The 21,744-nt window shown below is 39.0% G+C and overlaps 1 protein-coding gene and 1 long non-coding RNA gene across 3 annotated transcripts in view; one reads left to right on the top strand and one right to left on the bottom strand.

Annotated features, from left to right (window-relative positions):
• prdm6 (PR domain containing 6) overlaps nt 1-21,744 on the top strand; it is a 203,938-nt gene that overhangs the window by 19,177 nt on the left and 163,017 nt on the right. Inside the window, exons 1-2 of one of the 2 annotated variants that reach the window (XM_082554518.1) lie at nt 602-3,548; nt 9,043-9,157. The gene's annotated coding sequence lies outside the window, so the exon portion shown is untranslated. Of the gene's footprint in view, nt 1-601; nt 3,549-9,042; nt 9,158-21,744 lie in introns of those variants that run through there. The other variant, XM_082554516.1, reaches the window with a different exon arrangement.
• On the bottom strand, nt 3,541-4,195 carry LOC309718899. Its single transcript, XR_014280106.1, has 3 exons — nt 4,097-4,195; nt 3,830-3,986; nt 3,541-3,700 (listed from the first exon to the last, which is right to left on the bottom strand). It is a non-coding gene; the product is annotated as an uncharacterized lncRNA (long non-coding RNA).

Raw genomic sequence — 21,744 nt, 5'->3', positions numbered from 1 at the left:
AAACCACAAAAACAAAAAACAAACAAATTTAAAAATACTGTTTGTAAAGTAGTTTTATTAAAGCAGAAATTAATATCTAGTGTTTTTCCATTTTGTTAAGGAACGATAACAAATCACTTTGGAAGGTTGGACAATTGCTACCTGGATTTTGAAGCATGTCAATGAAATTTTTGGGAATATTTCAATATTCCAATCCCTTCTCCCGAGATATTACATTCTGCAATTTCATCATCTTCATTTCATCATCTTCATCTCGACAGCTTGAGATCAACTAACAGTAAAATGCAAGTGATAAATCCTACAAGGTCATTTTTTTGTGGGGGAAGGCCTTGACACTTGGGTCTCGCTCGGGTCACTTTGATTTTGACCTCCAAATGAAGTTATTTAGATAAACTGGGGGAAAAAAATTTGCTCTGTCAGACTCTGAGTGATGGCTCCATGTTTCTGCTGTTATCTGGGTGAGTCCGCTTTATTATTTCTGATCAAAATGATGAGTGTAACACCAGCTACCTCAAACCAAAATAAGCTATGGTGTTTCTATCAATTACTTTATATTTTTCTTGATACAAAGCCAGATATATTTTAAAATTGTATCCTTTTATTACTTTCCTATTATTTATTAATTATGATTAAAACAAAGTAAAACACTGAAAATGGAATTTGAATATAAAAAAAGATGAGACCGATGCGTTTTAATGAACAATGCAGTTTAAAGAAAATAACAAGAAACAACAAAGAGCAGAAATTGTTAAGGAGGCTAAAACGCTGGCAGACGGTGCAGCTGGCTGAAAGTTAAAAATAAGGCGGCGGTTCAAACAGCGAGTGTGTAAATCCTCACACAGGATGGATGTAGCTGTCGTTATTGCTGTTGTTGTTGTTGTGTCCACCATTCCTTACAGAGACAATGGTGTTAATGAGCCTCACACATCAACCACAGCACACTCCATCCTCTGTGTGTGCTTGTGTGTGTGCTTGTTTGTGTAAATGTGTGTGTTGGTCAGGAGCTGTATATCTCAGCGTGAAGGGTTGCTTTAGCTGATATTTGTCGTGAATTGTCTTTTCAAGTAGCTCAGACAGAAAAACTAATCCTCACTGACTCAGACAGGATGGATGACTAACAGCACAGAAAGGAGCTAACAAGTGAGTTTCAAAATAAGGACAAACATGCAGAAAAAAATCGTAAACGTGCAAACAAAAATCATAAAATCATAAATCATAAAATGACCAAAAACAGATATGAAATGACTGCAAAAACACCCAAAAGGGAAGAAAACCCCCACAAATATTCTCCACAACCACTAAAAGACAAAAATGTATAAATGAAAATTAATTGGAAGAAACATAAGGCACACTGAAAAGCATGCACAATGACGACAAACTGACACAATGGCCCCAAAGATACACAAAAACACTGCTGAAATAAAATAATACCAGTGATCTTTACTGAGATGCAAGATGATCTCAGTGAGTCATGGCAGAAACAAACTGACAACAACAAAAACACAAACTTTCCAAAAATAAGATTCAAAATCATAACAGATGAAAAAATGCTTTGAAGGGACAAACATTGAAAAATAAAGAACACTGACTGATTATACAGTGACAAAAGCCTCAAAACTGCTGAAAAATGAAATGAAATGACTACAAAGAGAGGTACATTGACTGAAAAGCAACACAAACACAGAGAGTCAGACCAACAAAATAAAAATGAAAATGACCGGTGAATGACAATAAATTCTTATAAAGAGATGACAAAAGCTGATAAACAGCTTCAAAACCCCCCCACACAAACCCAAATATAAAGTACACTGACTGCAAATACTAAAATAAGAACCAATAGATGCAAAACAAACACCAAAAAAGGCAATAACAAGACACGAAATGACCATAATTCTCCAGATAATGATAAGAAACACACCAAATGACCAGAAAAAGTGACATATATACATGGGAAATGACCACAGAGGGGTGGGATATGACCAAAAAAAGAAAGACAACAATGGGGAAATTTGCCATGGTGACAAAAGTCATAATAATAACAAGCAGTAGGGCACAAATACTCCACACAGCAAGGCTGCTTTTAATTTGGAGGGACAGATCAGTGTGTTTTGGGTTTGTTTTTGTTTTTTTAAAGTTTTTAAAATTAATTCTAAAACTACAAGATTTTTAAGATATTGTCCTCTGACAAGATTTTATTAACAAATAACAAAATAAAATACAAATCACATTTTTTTAAACATAGCAACAGATTCTAGAGTCAGACTATATAAAGTGATAAATAGATGTTTTCACAGCTGGTCTGAAAGCAGAATGACTCTCAGGCAGGTATTGGTGCTGCAGGTGGGCGGGGCACTGTGGTGCGTTCGCTGTCTGTCAGTGGCCGGATGTGGCAGAAATTCTCTGGTGGAGAGTCAGGCTCAGGTTTGCCATCTGTCAGCTCTGATGGGCCGGCTATCGATCCAGCTAAGGGGTCACACCAGGATCCTGACCCCCCCACGTCAATGTCTGACACACACACACACACACGCACAGGGGAAGGTTCAGGTATGTGACAGTAATGTGACAGTCATTTTCCCAGTGTGATGGCTGTCGACGTCAGCCTGCTGGGCAGTGACACAGCCATCGCTCCTAACCTTTTTGTCCTCCATGCTGACCTGGATCAAATCCCAACTATCTCCATTAGTAAATGGATGACATGTTGGGAGACTGTGTGTGTGTGCGTGTGTGTGTGTGTGTGTGTGTGTGTGTGTCTGTGAAGAATGTGGATAACGTCTAATGGGGCTCTTTTAAAGAACTGTAAAGTTAGACCAATAGCTGCTGAAGGACATCACTTCAATTTGCAAAGAAGGGTCACCCTCACTGACAAAAAAAGCCTTGTTTTTTGTTTTTCCATGAAATGTTGACTTTATATTCTATGTTTTTTGTGACTTTGTGACTACAAAAAGTAGTAGAATGAAAATGACTAGCTTTATTAACAACACCTTTTCTCCTAGCCCACATCATTCATTCTGCCCCATCAGAAGGCAGAAGTTTGAAGTTAGCAGAGGTAAATGTGGGAAACCCCAGAGGTAGATTCAACAAATTATCATTACTCATTTGGAAGTTGCATATATATGCATATAACACATAAATACTAAATGTAAAAAATGCGAACATATTTTTCTACCTTAACAGATAAAGATAAGTCCATGCCAACTGGTGAGGCGCATGCAGAATGTCCATAACACAGATTTTGTTCATAACTTTTATGGACAGTTGAGTTCACCGGCTTCAGAATCTCATCTCACTTGTTTCACTTAGCGATGACCTCAAACTCTCACAGTTTGCAGCCAAATGCAAAGGGGCTTAGCTGAGAATTAGCACCTCCAGATCTGAGGCTGTGGTTCTCTGCTGGAAAAGGCTGGAGTGCCCTTCCCTGGTTAGGGAGGACTTTCTGCTAGTGGAGGAATTTAAATATCTCAGGGTCTTGTCCACAGCTAGGGGAAGAATGGACTGGGAGATTGGCATACGACATGGTAGAGGATCTGTAGTGACATGGAGGTCTTCAGGTCAGAAGTTAGTGTTGGTCTCACATACTAGGTTCAAAACACGTGGGGATCGGGCTTTTCAGGCACTGGCACCAAGGCTGTGGAACTGTCTTCTGTTGTCTTTACGCTGTCTAGACTCCATTGACTCTTTTAAAAAGCAGCTGAAGACATTTCTGTACAAACAAGCTTTTAATTAATTTTCTCATTGTTTTATATTATTATTTATATCTCTTTTTATTGTGTCTATCTGTGAAAAGTGCTATATAAATACATTTTACTTATTTACTTACTTACTTACTTACATGGAATCTGTTGATTTACTGGGCCATACCTTTACCCATGGTCACGAGCTGTGGGTAGGAGCAAAAGAATGTACGGTGGCCCCTAGAAACAAAGCACCTACAAACTCCAAAACACAACGAAAGTGCTCCAGGACGCTAGGGGCAGTGTTGAGCTTCTCTGTGGGCAAAGCACACTGACTGTGAGCTTAGGTCAGATTAGACTGCACCATAAGCCAAGCGTTTATAGTAATTAAAAACAAATCAAACAAACAACACTTTGCAAATTACCTTTCTTATAAAGTGTGGTTGTTCTATCCTTGCAGGTGTTTTCAGCTGGTATCCAACTCCATGTGTTTGCAACAAACTTGCCATTTATGGAGCTCAACAGTGCTCAACACTGCCCCTAGTGTCCTGGAGCACTTCCGTTGTGTTTTGGAGTTTGTACGTGCTTTTTGGAGTTTGTACGTGCTTTTTGGAGTTTGTACGTACTTTTTGGAGTTTGTACGTGTTTTGGAGTTTGTACGTGCTTTTTGGAGTTTGTACGTGCTTTTTGGAGTTTGTACGTGTTTTGGAGTTTGCACGTGCTTTTTGGAGTTTGTACGTGCTTTTTGGAGTTTGTACGTGTTTTGGAGTTTGTACGTGCTTTTTGGAGTTTGTACGTGCTTTTTGGAGTTTGTACGTGTTTTGGAGTTTGTACGTACTTTTTGGAGTTTGTACGTGTTTTGGAGTTTGTACGTGCTTTTTGGAGTTTGTGCGTGCTTTTTGGAGTTTGTACGTGTTTTGGAGTTTGTACGTGTTTTGTCTCTTGGGGCCACCGTAAAGAATGAGATCAAGTGGCAAAAAATAGGCTTACACAAAAGACTCTGGGGTCCCTCTTTAAAACAGTGTGAGGCACCCAGACTGAGAACATGCTAGAGAGGCTCTCGGGTGGAGTAGACCTAGCGTAGGTGGCAGGCAGAGGAAGGTGTGGGCATGTCTTCTTAGTCTGTGGCAGAAAAAGGATGGATATGGATGGGTTTAACACTTTAATCTTAAATTATTTTCTTCTTTTTCAGAATATGTCCACCCTCTTCCTAGAATGGTCCTCATATGCTGTCATATATTTCTAACTGGTCTGTTTGTATTAATTTTACTTTATGTTTTCAAAACAGTATATTGTAGTAAATGTATGTTTCCTGTCAGACTTCAGCTTCTCAAATATGTCCAACACAGCCAGTTCTCAGGCTTCGATCTGTATGGAAATCAAACATCCTCTCCCAGAGCCTAGACGTCCAGCAGAAGAGCCAAAACACAAGAACTCATTGAAGTAGAATTGATACTCAATTAGGAGTCTCTTTAATGAGTAGAAAAGCTGTTTTTCTATTTTCCTTTTTAACACTAATAGCAGCTCATCTATTCAGATTAAACAGCGTTGACAGTGAGAAGGTACACCGTCATCGTCCTGTCTGTTTTCAAGTGCTTCGCATTGTTCCAGAGCTGCATGGTTGCAGTTTCCGTTCTTTCTGTTCCTCCTTGTTGAATCAAAACAGGCTTCATGGTGACCTTTGAACTCTGACCCCTCCAGTGAAATGAGTGCCTCTTTAAGAGATCATTTCTTTTTGGCTGAGGTAGCAATTAAACCACTCTCAAATGGTTATTTATTTAAATATTTGGACAAGTATATATAAAGCAATAATGTTGAATGGTTTATGTACAATTCTCTAAGTCTGTATGAAGACATACGAGTTCCCATATGAATTTAGAAAAAGGTGATTTGTTGCTGGAATAATTATAGTACCAAATAAATATGCCAAACAAAGTCGAGTGGTAACATCTGAGAAAAATAAAAGGGCACTGCAAACTGCAGATGAATTTTTATATAACCTAAACCATGCCATTAAGCTTTAACCATTTCATACTGAGTTAGGTATAATTTTTTAAATTGTACATTTCCCAACTCACTATAAAATCTTTCAAAATCTTGTATTGAAAACAAGGAAACGAGGTCTAAAAAAGTGTTTTTAGATCATTTTTGCATGTTGTTATGTGGTAACGGTGAGCAGAATGGTAATCAGTTATTTGCACATTGAAATATTTTTTTAAAAAAATACACTGCATGGACAGTCCTGGGCACGCAGACATTACACCTTCTGGAGGTGCTTAGTCATGAAATCTCATGCCAAGAAGCTCCTGGTTCACAGTTTTTGTGCTGATGTTAAGTTTTTTTGTGCTGCAGTTAGTGATTAATCAGAACCTTGTCAACTTTTAAGCACTTTTTGCCGCACTGAGCGACCCTGCTCGGATGTTTTACATCTACCACTTTTGTGGCTGAGTTGCTTTGGTTCCTAAATGGTTCTGCTTTGCAAAAATGCACCTTACAATCCATGGAGAAAGATCTAGAAGGGAAAGTTCATGAACTGACTTGTTGCAGCAGTGTTGTCTTTCACAGATGTTTGTAAAGGCAGACTACATGGCTAGGTGCTTAATTTTGTTTTATTTTAAACATTAAGAAACCCTTCAAACCAACATGTGTGGTATACCTGAGATACATAAAATAAAACACACACTCTTTCTCTCTTCACAGCCGGAGAATGAGGCAGCAGGAAGCGGGCAGCCCAGTTTTTCTTCTTCATTAGTGTTTGTGCCTGCAGGTGTTAAATAATATTAATGACCCCCAGCGTCATTACTTACCTCTGCGCTCGCCCTCGCCTCAAGTGATTTTATCGACTCTCCACTCCTCAGCCGGTGTTTGTGTGCGCCCGCGTGTGAGATTATTCTGCGGCGATATTATCAGGAACTTTAATAAGTTGATTAGCGGCGAGGCGCTATCTGCTAACTGGATCTAGATGATGATGTTGATTGGACGGAGCGCGGCGCCATCCATCTTTCTGATTGGCTAATAACTGAAATCCATCACTGTTTCGCTCGATTTACGCCGCGATGTGTGTGTGCTTGTACGTGTGTGTCTAATTCCCTCCACTTTATCTGCTTGGGTTCATTTTCGTCTTCCTCTTCTCTTTTCTACCCTCTGCTTTGGTTCATTTCACCTTTCCTTCTGTCTGTCCTTTCTGTACATACAGCTATGTCTCTGTCTTTTGATGTTACATTCTCTGTTTTATACTTTTAAAATGTGTTTTTCATTCTTTCCATTTCTATTTTTTCGCTTTCTGGGTTTCCAGCCTTGGTGAGCGAGGCCTTGTAATGATTGACACACAAATATCGAGTGTACTATCTGTCAGAGTCAATTTGAGCAACTTATTCAGTTATATGAACTTTGTAATAAATATCTTTAGTGTTACAGTTTTTTAAAAAGTGCTTTACATAATAAAAATTGTGCAATATCAAAGCAAACGTTGAGATGATCACGTCTGAGAAGCAAGTGGTGATGTTGGGGAGCAAGAACTCCCTTTTAACAGGAAGAGACCTTCAACAAAACCACGAAGTCCCCCCAGCAGCCTGAGCCTGAGCATAACTAATGGAAACTAAAACTAGCTAAAAACCAACTGTTTGAGCCTAATCTTAAAAGTGAAACGTCCATCTCCTGAACTCCTGGAGAGAAGCCTGTGAAACTAATAAAGTGCTGTGTAGGGATCCTACATCCCAAAGGTTCTTTACGATGTGATATGGCCTGATCTTTTAGCAGGTTGTATGTAAGGATGCTCATTTACTAAAATTAAATACTTAAATTTAATTTTGGATTTCAAAGAGGTGCTAATATGGAAGCAAATAATTTTTCTTTCAAGTCACCTGAAGCTCCCTGAAGGCTTTTCAGCCTTGAGATCGACACATGTGATGTGGAAGGATTGGTGTTGAACACGCTGGGATATTTTGTCATTGGTGGGGATAGTGCTAAATGTGTCTCATTGTCACTAATGGCATCTATAATATGGCTTATAATGCAGTTTGCATGTGAAAAGACAGGAAACCTGTTTTACAATTTAATGCTGACTGTTACACACAAAGCTGAATTTTGCTTTCTGTGTGTGTCTGCTTTTCTCTGCTGCAATGTTTCCACAACTTGCAGCAGCGTGACACACCTGTTGACTCACTGAGATGTGTGTTTGTGTGTGTTTATGTGTGTTTGTGTGTGTGAGTGTGTGTTTGCTTGAGTGCAGCCACCACGTCACTCGGTGTAATTAGTCTTTGTGCTGAGGAGAGAGCCAATACGCCGTTTCTGCAACAGCCAAAACTCCTGAGACTCAACCTCTCAGACACAAACACACGCACACACACACACACACACACACACACATACACAAACGCAGCAGTAGCAGGTAGATTAATGTGTGTTGTGTTTGTTGTCCCGGAGGAAAGCAGCTCTCTTAATAAAGAAAAAATAATTCCTTCCTCTTTCTCTGGATTGCCTTCACTTTCTGGAAACTGTGTGTGTGTGTGTGTGTGTGTGTTGAGTTGTTTGAAAAACACCCTCTTGTTAATATTTTGGTTGAATGTGTATTACATTATTTAGGTTTTACTCAGCCTGCTAGATCTTACTTTGCATTGTAGCAACCTGTTTTGTTGTTGTTGTTTATAATTTGTTTGTTTGTTTTGTTTCTCTATTTTTTATTAGGGTTTTTTCTCATCTATGTGAAGTTTGAGCTTACACAGGCCACTGAGAAAAGCCAAAAAACCCAACAGACAAGAAACTCAACAATAACTGAGACTTCTATTAGGAATAGCATATTTCCAAATAATGTCAATTCAATTACAGGATTATTATCAAATTAAGCTAATTACATTATTTTACCTTCTCCTGAGTGTTTGATTTAATTTATTGTTCATTTACTGTTTATATTTTGTACCAAAAATGAACTGTTCACTGTTTGGATGGATTTTGAAATCTTAACAGAAGTCCTAGTGAAATCTTTATGATTTGTACTGAACTTAAAGAACTGCAGAAAATCAACAAAACAGAGGTTTATGTAAAAGCCCAGAGGCAAGATAACAAAATCACCATCAAAGTTGTCAGTGATTGTTCCTATTGTACCTATTATCTGCACAAAACCTTTAAAACTTGTAGCATTACCTTCACATTATCGCAAGCGTTTTATAACAACAGAATGCCCGTCAGAAAGTTGCCATTTGAATACATTAAAACTTAGTTAACTATGAATACTGGTCTATATTAAACTATAGTAGTTAAATTCTAACTATCTTTGCAATATATTAATGAGCTGTTCTCATTTGACTTTATCTTGCTGATTAGCTTCTACATTTAGTGATGAGTTAATAGTTTCTTTTCTTTTCTTTATCAGAATCTGCAAAAATCTAGTGGCTAAAGATGAAGAAACACAGTGGAGTAAAAGACTCATGGTGCAAATGCACCTCTTTGCACCACTGCTGCATGCTGCATCCAGTCTGACTCGTACGGTAACTTTATCTCCTGCATCGTTTTCCTTCTGTGGTCACTGCTGTGGTCTGAAATCAGCTTCAAGCAAACCTGAACATCAGATTGGAGAATTGCTGAGTGTTTTACTGGGGCGAGCGTGCACAAACACAAACAGTTGAAGGAGAGTTGTATCATCATTTAGCCTTGTTTTATTTCCTCTGTTTCCTCATTAGGAGCAGCAGATTAAAGCTGCCTGGCCATTGGTCTTCATTTGGGCCAACACATAGTACTAATGGACCTGAGTGTGTGTGTGTGTGTGTGTGTGTGTCCTGAAATACATGAAGGTCTTTGTGCTTATGTGTGAACACGTTCAAGTGTGTGTGCACGCACCAGCTGACCGGTCGTGTAATTAGCCAGGTCAGGCTAATTGACCTTGTGGTGTGAGGGCGTGTTAGCTGCAGATTGCCAACGTTAGGCGCGCTGTGACTGTGAGCAGTGATGGATGTGTCTGAGAGCCCGTTACACAAGCCAGCAGAAAAACCAACAAAACCCTGTGAACCACGGTGAACCAGAAGGGCTTTACTTGTTTTTATTTATAAAGGATTGTCAGGGTCGGACCACCAACAAACAGCCGTTTAAAAACACTTTAAACTAATGTCCACTTCCCCTGAGCTTTCAACATCATGATTTTTGTTAAATATTGTCTTAAATAAAAAGTCATTTCCTCTTTCAAAATAGAAGAATAACATTCTGCTAAGAACCAAGTGGCCCCACTGTCTGAGTGAAAGGGCATTCAGAAATAATATAGTTCCAGCTGTTGTGAATATTGACAAAACAAATATAAAGATCTAATGAGCTGTGGTTATAAAAATCATCAATCCTGTAAAATGGATATTTCCAAAGATGAAACCTTTTTAGATACCTAAAAGTGGGTCAACGGTAAGTGATTCTTTTTAACAGAGTCCATTTCTTTTGTGGGTCAACTTTTTACTTTTCTCTTGGATATCTTATGAGTTTCTGTGTTCTAAAATGCTCAGAAAACTCCTGTTCAGAAAATAGCTGATGTATGATTCGTTTCATCAGTTTAACAGATCTTATGAACACATTTCACAGCTGCTGCTGTGACTGTTATTGGGAACAAAGGGGGACGTTAGGTGACGTTGCTAACTAGCAGCAAGGTGGGGATAGGGAGGAGGTTGGGGTGGATGGATGGCCTAACATTTAGCATGTTTCATGTTCTGTCTTCCAGGCTAGTGATTCATGTTCCTTTGGTTTGACTTTGTTGTTTTAGTGTAGGCTGTGACAGCTTAACAATGTCTTCCTCAAATGTAAAAACAACAATTTTCTCACAAAGGAGCTCTAATTTATTAGAAATAAAAACAACAAAGGAAAAATAGCCCCACCCTGAAAAAAATGAATCACAGCAACTTAAACGTTGAAGCCAAGACCAACTATATAACTTGATTATTTCAACAGGGAGCTGTGTATGTATTTACTATGTTGGTGTGTGTGTTTATTTATGTGCTGTTTCCAGATAATTGTACAGTGTATGTTTGTCATTGTCAGTGATTGTCAATGACCAGCTATGAGTTTATGAGTTGGTGGAGACCAAATCGGAGCTAAAACAGAGTTAAGATAACGTCGGACTATTTCCTGTGATATTTTCTGTTTTGTTGTTGTGTTTTCACATTTGTTGATGTTGTTGTTTGATGTTGATGTTTTTGTGATTTTAGGATTCAAAAGTCTTTGTTATTTTTAGTGTTTTTTGGGGGAGTTAGCCGCAGCTAGCTTTTTAAAAATCAAGTGCCGTGATGGTGGCAGAGTAGTTTCCTCAGTTCACATCGCACACTAATTTAATTCATTGCTATAAAAATATTTATCACAGAGGCTTTAATTAAAACCTAGATTATGGGAATAGACAAGTACTGCTGTTACACTGTGACATTAATTATACATAAAGTGCTGCTTATGGTTAGTCTAAAAGTTCACACTACGAATGGTGAATTTTATAATTTAAATGTGTGATATCTGACACTGATCCAGATATATAAATGGTCTCTGGTCTGAACATTGAACACACATTTGGGATCAGAGCAACAGAGAAGTGGCTTTCAGCTAACAAGCTGGATGGATTTGTTCTTCAGATCCAGCCCTGACCTGTGATCGGCCTCCTCGCTCCGCACAGATCCACTCTGAGGCGGCGGCAGCAAGTTATCGACGCCTCGTGGCCGTTAGAGAGACACGCATCCGGTCACCCGGCTGCTGGCGAGCCCTTTAACAAATGATGAAACAATAAAAATAGGAAGTCATATTTCCTCACAAAGGCTTTTTATTTAAAAAAAAACAAAAAAGCGGGGTGGTGGAGATGGATGAGGCCTTAAAGTGACGGCGGTGGTCTATGACTGCTATTGAACGGACCACATCCTTAACAAATGTCCCTATCACTCCTGCCTGTGTAGTAGAGCTCGATCGCCCGCCCGACACTCTCTCTCTTGCCCTCTTTGCAGAAGATGGATGTGTGTGTGTGTGGCCTATGACAGAGTAATGTGTCCTGGCATGCTAGTTGGGTTTATTAGCAGAAACTAGTTATTTCTGGGGCCCCCTGTGTGTGTGATTGTGTGTGTGAGTGTGTGTTTCAGCAGTGATAAATGCAGTGTGGCTCCTGTTGATTTTATTCATTTGTCAAATAGCTGGAGAAAGGGTTAATCAGCTCTCTCCCGTTTTCTCTTTTTCTATTTTTCATCTCTTTCCCTCTATGCACCCCCTTCTTTCTCAGTGTTTGTCCCCCCTTCTCCTGTCATTTTCTTTTTTCTCCTTCAAACAACTGTTTTTATATTTACATATTTTCATATTTTTTATCTTTTGTTTTGTTCTGTCACCTTCACATAAAGAAAAAATTGAACTGTATTATGGTATTTCCACCTAATAAAAATGTTTAAAATCCTTATTTCAGAAATATCTTCAAAACTGCAAGATCAAAATGAAAATTCTCGTGTTTGTGAAAAAGAGATGGTCTGGAGGATTTAGGAGAAACATTCAACCAGCTATTTCACTTCCATCTAATCAAGTCTACAAATTAGGGTTTAAATTACACCCTCATAGCTATCTAAGGCCGTTGGAAAATGCAGTAGACCCATGCCGTCACTTCACTGAATGTGCAGCCCTCTGCAAGCTATAAAAATGGCGAAGGATTCAATAACAGTAACAGTACAGAGGCTGGAATTACAGTTGATCTCGATTGCTTTGGCTCAATTCTCACAGCAGAAAAGTCATTCTCACTACTCTTAATGCAGTTCTCAAATCAGTAACAGATTTCCTCACCCGCATTAGACATTCAAATTGTTTTTATCCACACTGCTGTTGTTTCTACACGTACTTCGCTACCAAAGATGTTTGTCACTGTGTTGATGACAACTCATCAAAACACTTTGTACTTTATTCAGTCACAGCTCTAGATCGCTCATTTTCCCAAAGACTGTCCTGCATTGCAGTGTTTTCAATCTAGTTACTTCAAGTTTTGTTCAAATATGTGTAAAAGAGCAAATACAATAACGCACTGAAATACAGATTTTCACTGTTGTGCCAGAGCCGCTCACCCAAATTTCTCTTTTAAGCACATCCCAAGGATGCTCCAGTGGACTCAGCTCTGGTGACAGTGGAGACCATTACAGTGTTATTCAGTCTTCTGCTGTCTTTTGGTGAGTCTATGCAAAACTTAGGCTCTGTTTCCTGCTCTTAGCTGACAGGTGCGGCCCCACAGGTGTGGTCATGTGCTGCTATAGCTCATATGCTTCAAGGTCAGATGTGTTGTCTTTTCAGAGATGCTCTGCTGCATGGCGTGTTTGTAATGAGTGGTTGGGTGAGTTTTTCTTGCCTTCCATACAACTCAAAGTACTCTGGCCATTCTCCTCTGACTTCTGACATCAACAACCTATTTTCACCCAGAGAACTGCTGCTCACTGGATATTTTCTCATTCACACCATTCCCCATAAACCCTGAGATGGTTATATGGAAAAATATCAGTACATCAACAATGTCTGAAATACACCAGCCCATCTGACATCAACACCAAGCCACATTCAGGCATCTTTCTTCCTTATTCGGTGCTCGGTTTGAACTTCAGCAGGTGATAAATGGTTTGAGTCGCTGCTGATGTGAAAGGCTGATTAGATATTTGGATTACTGTGACAGTGGAACAGGTGTACCTAATAAAGTGGCTGCTGAATGTGTAGTGTGACTTTTTTGGACTATACAGTAGTTGGTGCTATGTTCTCAGATTGTGTCTGTTTTCTGATCCTTTTAGTTTAATGATCATTATTTTTGCTTTTTTCCATTTCATTAATTTCATAACGTTTAAAAAAACACATTTAATTCACATTTAATTGTTGTTTCTGAATTGTTTTACTCTAAATTATGTGAACTCGTCAGTAAGGTTTTGAGAAAGAAAAAACATTTTGATGACTTTAAAGGTCTTTAAAGGGTGGTGAAAGTTTTTTTTTTATTTTTTATTCATCACGCTATTGTTTTTGATTGTTTTTTTATTGTTGCTGTGTCTTTTTGCACAGGTGACTCTGTGTTATGAAAAATGCCTTAAGAGTTTTGAGAACTGCATGAAGATTGGTAAGAACGACTTTTTGCTTTGAGAATTGAGAAAAACTGTCAAAGGTGAAAAGCTTCAATCTGGTCTTTATTAAACTGATTTCACATCATTTAAAGAAAAATAATTTCAAAATCTTAGTAGCAATAAACATTACCTGATTTAAAGCTGGACAATTTAATTTTCAAAAAAATCTTCTCAAGTTGGCCAGATAGAAGGACAAATTTAAACATCAGTCCGAACTGTGCCAACAACAGGATACAGCGGGAACAATAGCACATACTCTGGAAACAGTCCAGATGTCCACAAGAGGATCATCGCAAATGTCAGATCAGCCAACTTTAAATGATGATTTTTACCCTACCATTCCCTACATAACAACCAGAAAATGTTATTAGTGACAATCAACACACTTAAAAGACTGTGATTTCTATCTGCAGTATCTTACAGTTTATTTGTGGCACGCCTCTGTTCTAGGACCTCCAAGCCCTTCTGTGTGCGCATATATGGAAAATCAGGGGAGGGAAGAACAGCAGAAAGATTTCAGCACACAGCAGAGAAGGCATCATCATGGCACTGATTACAATAGCAGGGAAAATATGAGCTGGAGTGTAGGTGCGCTGCAAAGTGGCTTGCAGACCTACAGCTGTTGCTAAAGGTAAAATTTAATGTATGGAAGGGTATCCACCAACCCATCAGGTGATGTGAGCTTGATAAGCTGAGATAACCTGATCTACCAGGACTGCACACGAGTTTGACTTTGTTTCCTGCTGGATGGAACTTTATGCATAATTCTGCTGAGGAGAATTTAAATCAATAGGTAGTCCATTTTTATTGTGGACAGTAAACATTATATACACTATGCAAGTCTGACATATAAAGGTCTGCGCTATGTTAACCACTTAACATCCACAAGGCCAACAATTTGAGGATAAGGATTAGGGATAAGTTCACGTCAACAGCTTCATATGGAATTTTAATGCCCATGGTATTCTCAAGTGAACGTGTTATGACAGAATGCCTAAATGACCCAACCTCACAGGCAGGGTTATGATGGAGGTTATGAGGTTAATAAAGCACAGAGAACGTTACATCCATGGTATCTTCAGCAGTTTTCAGGTTATCTTCTTTAATTTGGAGTGTTTATTTTTCTTCTATCTGTCATTTAGACAGCCCAACAATATAGGTGAGAGAAAAAAATCCTCAAATTGATAGGCTATAGATTTAATAAGAATTAATAAGAATGAAAAGCTGAAAATGAAGGCACGGAAAAGAAAAGCAAGTATTAAGAAAAAATGTGAGGAGTAATGGATGACAATCAGAACAAAAAACAGTGATGAAGAGGAGGAAAAGAGCGCAAGAGACAGATGAAGGGATAAAGTCCGAAAGAAAGAAAAGAAAGACAGCAAAAGAGACAGAGCGGAGAAGGTGTCGCCAGGGAACCAAGAAAAGATAAAAAGTAATAGACTGAAACAAGAGGAAGACTAAAGCTACACACACACACTCGTCCCCCTGCTATCCATCCATCTCAGCTTGTGGAAATAAGGGCCTCCTCGTTGTCAGCTTGTTATTTTTCCCTCCTCCTCCTCAGTCTCTCTCTCACTGTCTGTTCTTCCCTTCCTCACTCGCCCGCCGTCCTGTCGTCTGCCGGCATTCTGTCATGTGTGAAGGTATCGATTTGCCAGCGTTTTAACCATCAAACTGCAGCTCCGCTTTTTAAACAATATCTGACGGACGGAGGTAGGAGGAGGAAGGAAGATGAAAGAGGAAACTAGGAAGGGAGGACAGGAAAAGAGATATAAGGAGAATAAAAGATGTAGAAACTGGGATGAAAGGGAAAGGTGAAGAGGAAAGTAATAGGGATAAGAGGAAAAATTAGGTGTAGCGGAAAGGACATAAAGGGACAAGTGAAGCAAAAGGGAGCAGAAGATGATTTAAACTGAAAGAAAAAAGGGTGTGAAACATTATGAAGTGCAATATCTGGAGTTAGGAGTGATAAAGAAGGAATGGGAAGAGGACAGGAGAAGACATTACGAAGACAATAAAAGAGAAAATAGGAAGAAATGGCCACAGGGGTGGGTTAGATGGGTGGGAGGGAATTGGGGGTGTGAATGAAAAAGAAAAAGGGATGAAAGGGAAGATAAAAGAAAGGAGAGACATGAAGAAAGGAAAAGGAAGGAAGGAAGGAAGTAGAAGTGAGGGCAAAAAAAGTGGAAGATATTCCTTTTGAAGCTCCATCACATTGGTTTTACTTTCAAGGGTGGACAGAGTCATCAAAGCAGAAAATAAGGGGAAGAACAGAGGGTGGAGGTCGCAAGAACACAATGGATGGATGGATTCACTAGGAGAGAAACTACAGGAAAATTAGAGCAGACAGAGATTTAATGATGACTGTTTGGAATTTAAGAATGTTAAATTTGGGAGATTCTGGGACAACCTAAGATAAAATGTCTTTCTGCTGCTTTGGGAAAAAGCAAGTTTTGTTGTTTTCTAGTTTTTTTTATTTTGATGCTATCAATGTTCAACATGTACATAGCCAAATTCCCCCTTCTGTCTCTTGTTTATAGTTTAAAAATCAAGATAACGGACATAAATATTGTCTTTTGTGTTTGCAGATTATTTTATACCTCTTTAATATGGATTTCATTTATTTTGATGGTCATTTAAATTACAATATAAGCCTCAATTTTGCATTTATTCTTAAAATTTGAAGGATTCACACACAAATATAAACATAAAATATTTTAAGAAAAGAAGAGAAGAAGAACAGACGACAAAAGAGGCACTAAAAGAACATCAGCAGCAAATACAGGATTTTACATGATTATAAGTACAAAAAGAGAACATTTCAAGAAGACATGTAGGACATGTAGAAAAAGAGAGTCAGGGTGATTTGAAAGACAACGACTGACTGCTGAGAAAGACAAATAAAAGTAAAGATGGAGTGATAGAAAAACAAGCATTAGTCCTCTTTATGGATCGCTGTTTGCTCAACCAAAGTTTGGTATCATTGATCGGCTGCCAGCGTTGCATTTATCACTGCGCATGTGTCTGTGTGTATGTGTTCACATTTCCTGTTTCTCTTTAACAATCATGCCAGTAAAGTGCATTAAAATGTGTGTGTGTGTGTTCGATCTTCAGACCTCCAGCTGTGAGTAAAGATCACAAAGACACACCCAAAGTAGATTTTCCTTCACTTCAGAGGACATTACATTGACTTCCACTTGTTCCCAGGTGATTTAAACTAAACTCGAAACCAAGTCTTGATACAAAAATCTTTTTTAAAAAATAACAATGACAGTGATCTAGCTCATGTAGACCTGCTTTTTACCCTCAAAATGAAATACAGTCTACACAGTAAATATATAAATGTCCCCATAACATCAGCAATACCAACACACACACACGTGTCCGCGGGGTGTTAAGGCCATTCAGTGGAGCATCTCGTCCTACTGGTGTGTGAAAACAATAAGAGAGATGGAGGAGGACGAAAAATCCATCCATCCCACTGAGAGGGGGGGAGGAGAGAGAGCTCCATCATCTTACAAAAAAATCTTCTCTCTCTCTGTAGGTGGTTTCAGTTTTAACAAGCCAGTATCAAAGACATAGAAACAGCTGAGACATCGTGAAGGTCTCATTAAAAACAACAGCAGCTGAAACTTAAAAGTCCATCCATCATCCAAAAACCTGAAGTGACCATGTTGCACACTTTAAGCCAACATAAAGGTGCTAAAAACTGCAGTTCCTCGCATGGCCACCAGAGGGTTTTTTTTAACCAACCCCGAAGAAGAAATAAACATGTTTATGGCCCAGTACACAAAACAGTTTTGGTTTCTCTTACTGACCACAGTCACACAGGCCAAAAGGCTGGTTGTGGACTCAGGAAGCGTGTGTACTGATCAGTTGGTGAGTGGTTACTGAAGGTTGCTGGTTTTTATTGGGTGAAAGTGGTTGCAATGGAAAAATAGAATAGTTCTTATATAGTGTCTTGATGCATGCTCAATCATCCAGGTAAGGAAGTCCCACAAAGCTGATTCTGTTCATCTGGACGTAGCGTTTCCAGTGGGAGAAACTTTTCTGCTCTACATGAGCGCCCAATTTAAATGCATTTAGATATTCATACTATCTAACATTCACACACATTCACACTCCAGTGGATGGATCGGAGGGCAACCTGGGGTTAGAATGTTGACCATGGATATTTCGTATGCAGACAGGAGCAGCCAGAGATTACACTACCAACCTTCCAATTACAGGATGACCTGTTTTATCTCCTGATATACAACCACCCCACCGGTGAGAGTCCTACATCAAAAACATCCCTGTGATTGCTCTGGTCACTACCAGATTGCTGTGGTCAACTGTATTTGCTTCAAAATTTGCAACTAGTCACCAATTTGTAGCGAAGAAGAAAAAAAAAGCAACAGAAGCCAGAAACTGGGAAATTTCGTCTTCGGAGTAAATATCAGTCTTCCATCCAAACTGTGGTTGACTGTAGCAGTCTGCAAGGAGGTATTCGATGGAGTTTTTGACCAGTTTCACCTGGTACCTGCAAACAACCTCTAACAATTACTCACCAACTAGTATGGGAATAAAACTTTTTCCCATAACCTGCCAAGGGTTGGCTAACCTGTGTCTACTGACTCATGCAGCTGGCTACTAGAGTGCATGGTATGACTGCATTGATTGGCAGGAGAACACAGCTATAATACTATTTGTCTTCTAGGCCTCATCTTCAATAATTGGAGTCAGTGAGCTAGACCGTCCTTTTATTTTTGTGCTGTTAATGCTTTCTGAAACATTTTAATAGATTATCTGACTAATGTTTCAATAAGAAGAAATCGTTTGCTACCTGGCGATTAGACTCTAATGACCCTTCAGAGCAGAATGGAATCCAAGCAGTGATATGAATTAGGACAGAATCCCCCAACTTCTAGACACGGGTGGAGTGAAGATGAAGTCGAAGCTCCAAGTGACCAGGATGGGGTAAAGACGGGGAGGAGGCATGTTGCACAAATGAGAGTCTCAAAGGCAGAATGACAGAAGAGCACTGAGATTTTAAACAAGCAGAATGGAGGCTCAAGGTGGAGAAAGTAAGTAAGAAAATGATTGGACTAGAGCAATAATGTCAGGATGTAAAGAATAGACTAGCAGTTCAACACCCAGGAAAGCAGGGACAGTGCTTCCTTACTGAACTTACACATACAGTAAGCTTCATTATGGCTTGTTGTGTGGTACAGATGGACAAGTTTGTGCTTCATTTAGGGTTAGTGAAATTCTAGTATGTTTTTAATCTGCTATTCAACACTGATTAGCACGTATCTGCCTGTTTATCACAACCATTTTGTTTATGAACGCAGCTTGCTAACCAAGCTAGCGAGCTGCTAACTTATTATTCCCTCTTGTGCTAATATGTAATTTCTGGCTTTAATAAACTAACACATGTTAGCAAAAATGAGGCTGCAGAATGGACCAATGGGCGGTGGATAAGTGGGTGGACAGTTAAGTTATCAGCTAGTGCTAGTTAGAATTTTACTTAACAAAAATGCACCAAAAACTTCTTTTAGCAGCTCTAAAATAACAACAAGCAGCTACAGTGGCCAGTGTCTACACCCACCAGTTGCTAAGTGCAGCCATTCTTCTACTTATGATTAATTTGAATATGTGAGTTATTAATGAATTTCCCTCTGTGTAGTTGTGATGGAGGGGAGTTACCGTTCATTTTTTTTCTTCCAAGTTTGCATCATTTTTCAGCCGTCAGCTTTGGTGTTGTTCTTTATAACCTCGACAAAAAGTAATTTTGATTAAATTTGGTTTGCATCAACTTCTTCCTCACTACAACTGTAAAGACGTATCACTTCAGTTTATGAAGTGATACTTCATACACTCAAAATTCTTCAAACTTTATGAGATATTCATCAGAGAAGTAAACTTCATCTTCATGCTCCAGCATAACATGAACAAAATTAAGCCATATATATGTTTTTTTCAACTGTCCCCAATGGTAGCAGATTTACAGCACTGTTAGAGCAGCTTGTTACATAACTGCCTCCTCATGTTTCCTGTCTGTCACTATTGTCAAAGAAAGCTTTGTTGCTTTTTTCTGTGAGTGAGAAATGCAGGCATGAAGAATCAGATCCGATATAAGGAACTGTTGTTTTACTGCTCCGTGGTTAGATAACAGAAATAAAATAGCCAAACTTGACAGAAAGTAGCAAAGAGCCTGTTTTGATGGTTATTTGCATTCTCGCTGACACCCGACGTGCATAAACAAAATTAAGTATACATATATGACCAGACGCGGGGTTTAAAATGGTTCATGGATTGATTTCCTTTCAACTTCATCCCTCCTCTTCTTCTTCCTCTCCAGCATTTCTCTTTATATATTTTCTCGCGCTTTGCATAATGTTATTGATCAGCTGTAGCTTTACACAGCCCATCAGCTGTTTACTGACAGAAAAATAAGCTTTAAGTGGGGAGAAGAGATGCAATGAGACCAGAGCCTATTTTAGTCTGTTTTATTCTTTTCTCTGCTGATGTGGGAGGTAGGAAGTTTCTAACTTTCAACACGCTGACAGATAAACAAGCTTTCCTAACTTGAATTACTGGGAAGGTGGACATATCCTCCTGAGAACTGAGGAGAAAAGAATCAACCCAATGAGCTTTTTTAGTGATTTCCTTCCTCTTTGGAGCTAAAAAGGCCACCCAAACACATGAGATATCAATGGAAACTCAAGGATGTTCTCTATTTAGTATATCAGGACTTAGTAGGGTCGCTCAAAAAGTCAAAAGATGTAGACCAAAAACAAATGTCCATTACAGAGGACATAAATGAAGGCTGGTTCTCCTGGTTCTCAGGAGGATATTGTTATGATTTAATAGGACAGGTTGCAGTTTGTTCGCACACATGTTATGTCTTTCTTCTACACAAAAGTTAATCATGGAGTTCCCCTTGGTTCTGTGTTAGGACCCATACTTCTCACATAATGCCTTCTTGAGGAAATACTGCACACCTTTCCAATGCTATGCAGATGTCGCTCACCTACCTGCCTTCACGTTTATCAGTTGGTATGACTTCCTTAACATTAAAAACAAAACAAAAAAACTTCAGGGTGTGTGAATGCATGTTTCAAAGTGACAGGAACCATGTTAAACAGAGCATTCTCATCCCAATGCATAACATACCGATGATTTGTCACATAGTGTCCGTATGTTACGTGTTGAGATGAGAACGTGTTGCTTTATATTTTGAGGGCGATTTGAGGGTTCTAAGTAAGGCTCAGTCAGTATTTGCTGTTTCGTGTCACCCTTTGAGCTGCTTCCATCTGGTCACAGATACAAATTTCCACAGTTCAGGACTAATAAATTTAGGTATTCCTTTGTTACATCTGCTATTATTGATTTGAATAAGAAACTGCAGTGATGCGCTCTTGTTTTTCTTTTTTGTGACTATACGAGTTTAGGTAATGTGTGCCTGTTTCATGCTGGCTGTACCACAAAATACTCGTTGACCTTGACCTGTTGCCACGTTAACTCCAAAAGTAATCTTAAAATATCTTTTGTGCTAACATCAAGTGTAACTGTTTGAAAAATCCACATGTGTACAGCTGCACCAAAATATGGTTTTGCTCTTGTTAGTTTCATCGCCCCTTTATAACAACTGTATAGTGGGTGAATGGATAAATAATCCTTTTTTGCTGCTATGCTTTGACAGGTGCATCAACACAGATGGCTCAAGGAGCTAGCCATTGCCTCCACTTATTCAAGTTAGTAAACTGGACTCTGTGTTTGTGGCGTCAGTTTCACAAACAATAAAATATAACTATGTGAACAAGTAATATGGGCCTTTGTTTTTTTTAACTGTCTCTTCTTAAGTGTGACAGTTTTACAGTAGTACGATGCTCGATCCGTTAACTGAAGTGCGTCATACACAACATTTCAGCCCAGCATTGTTGTTTGTCCCTATTCTCCAAATTTGACCCATGGGAGTTTAACAGTAACATTTTTCTTCCTGCTGGCTTTGTTAAGCA

This window comes from Aulonocara stuartgranti, assembly GCF_965226115.1.
Source record: "Aulonocara stuartgranti genome assembly, chromosome: 12".
NCBI lineage: Eukaryota > Metazoa > Chordata > Actinopteri > Cichliformes > Cichlidae > Aulonocara > Aulonocara stuartgranti.
This window is presented reverse-complemented; position numbering and strand designations above follow the sequence as displayed.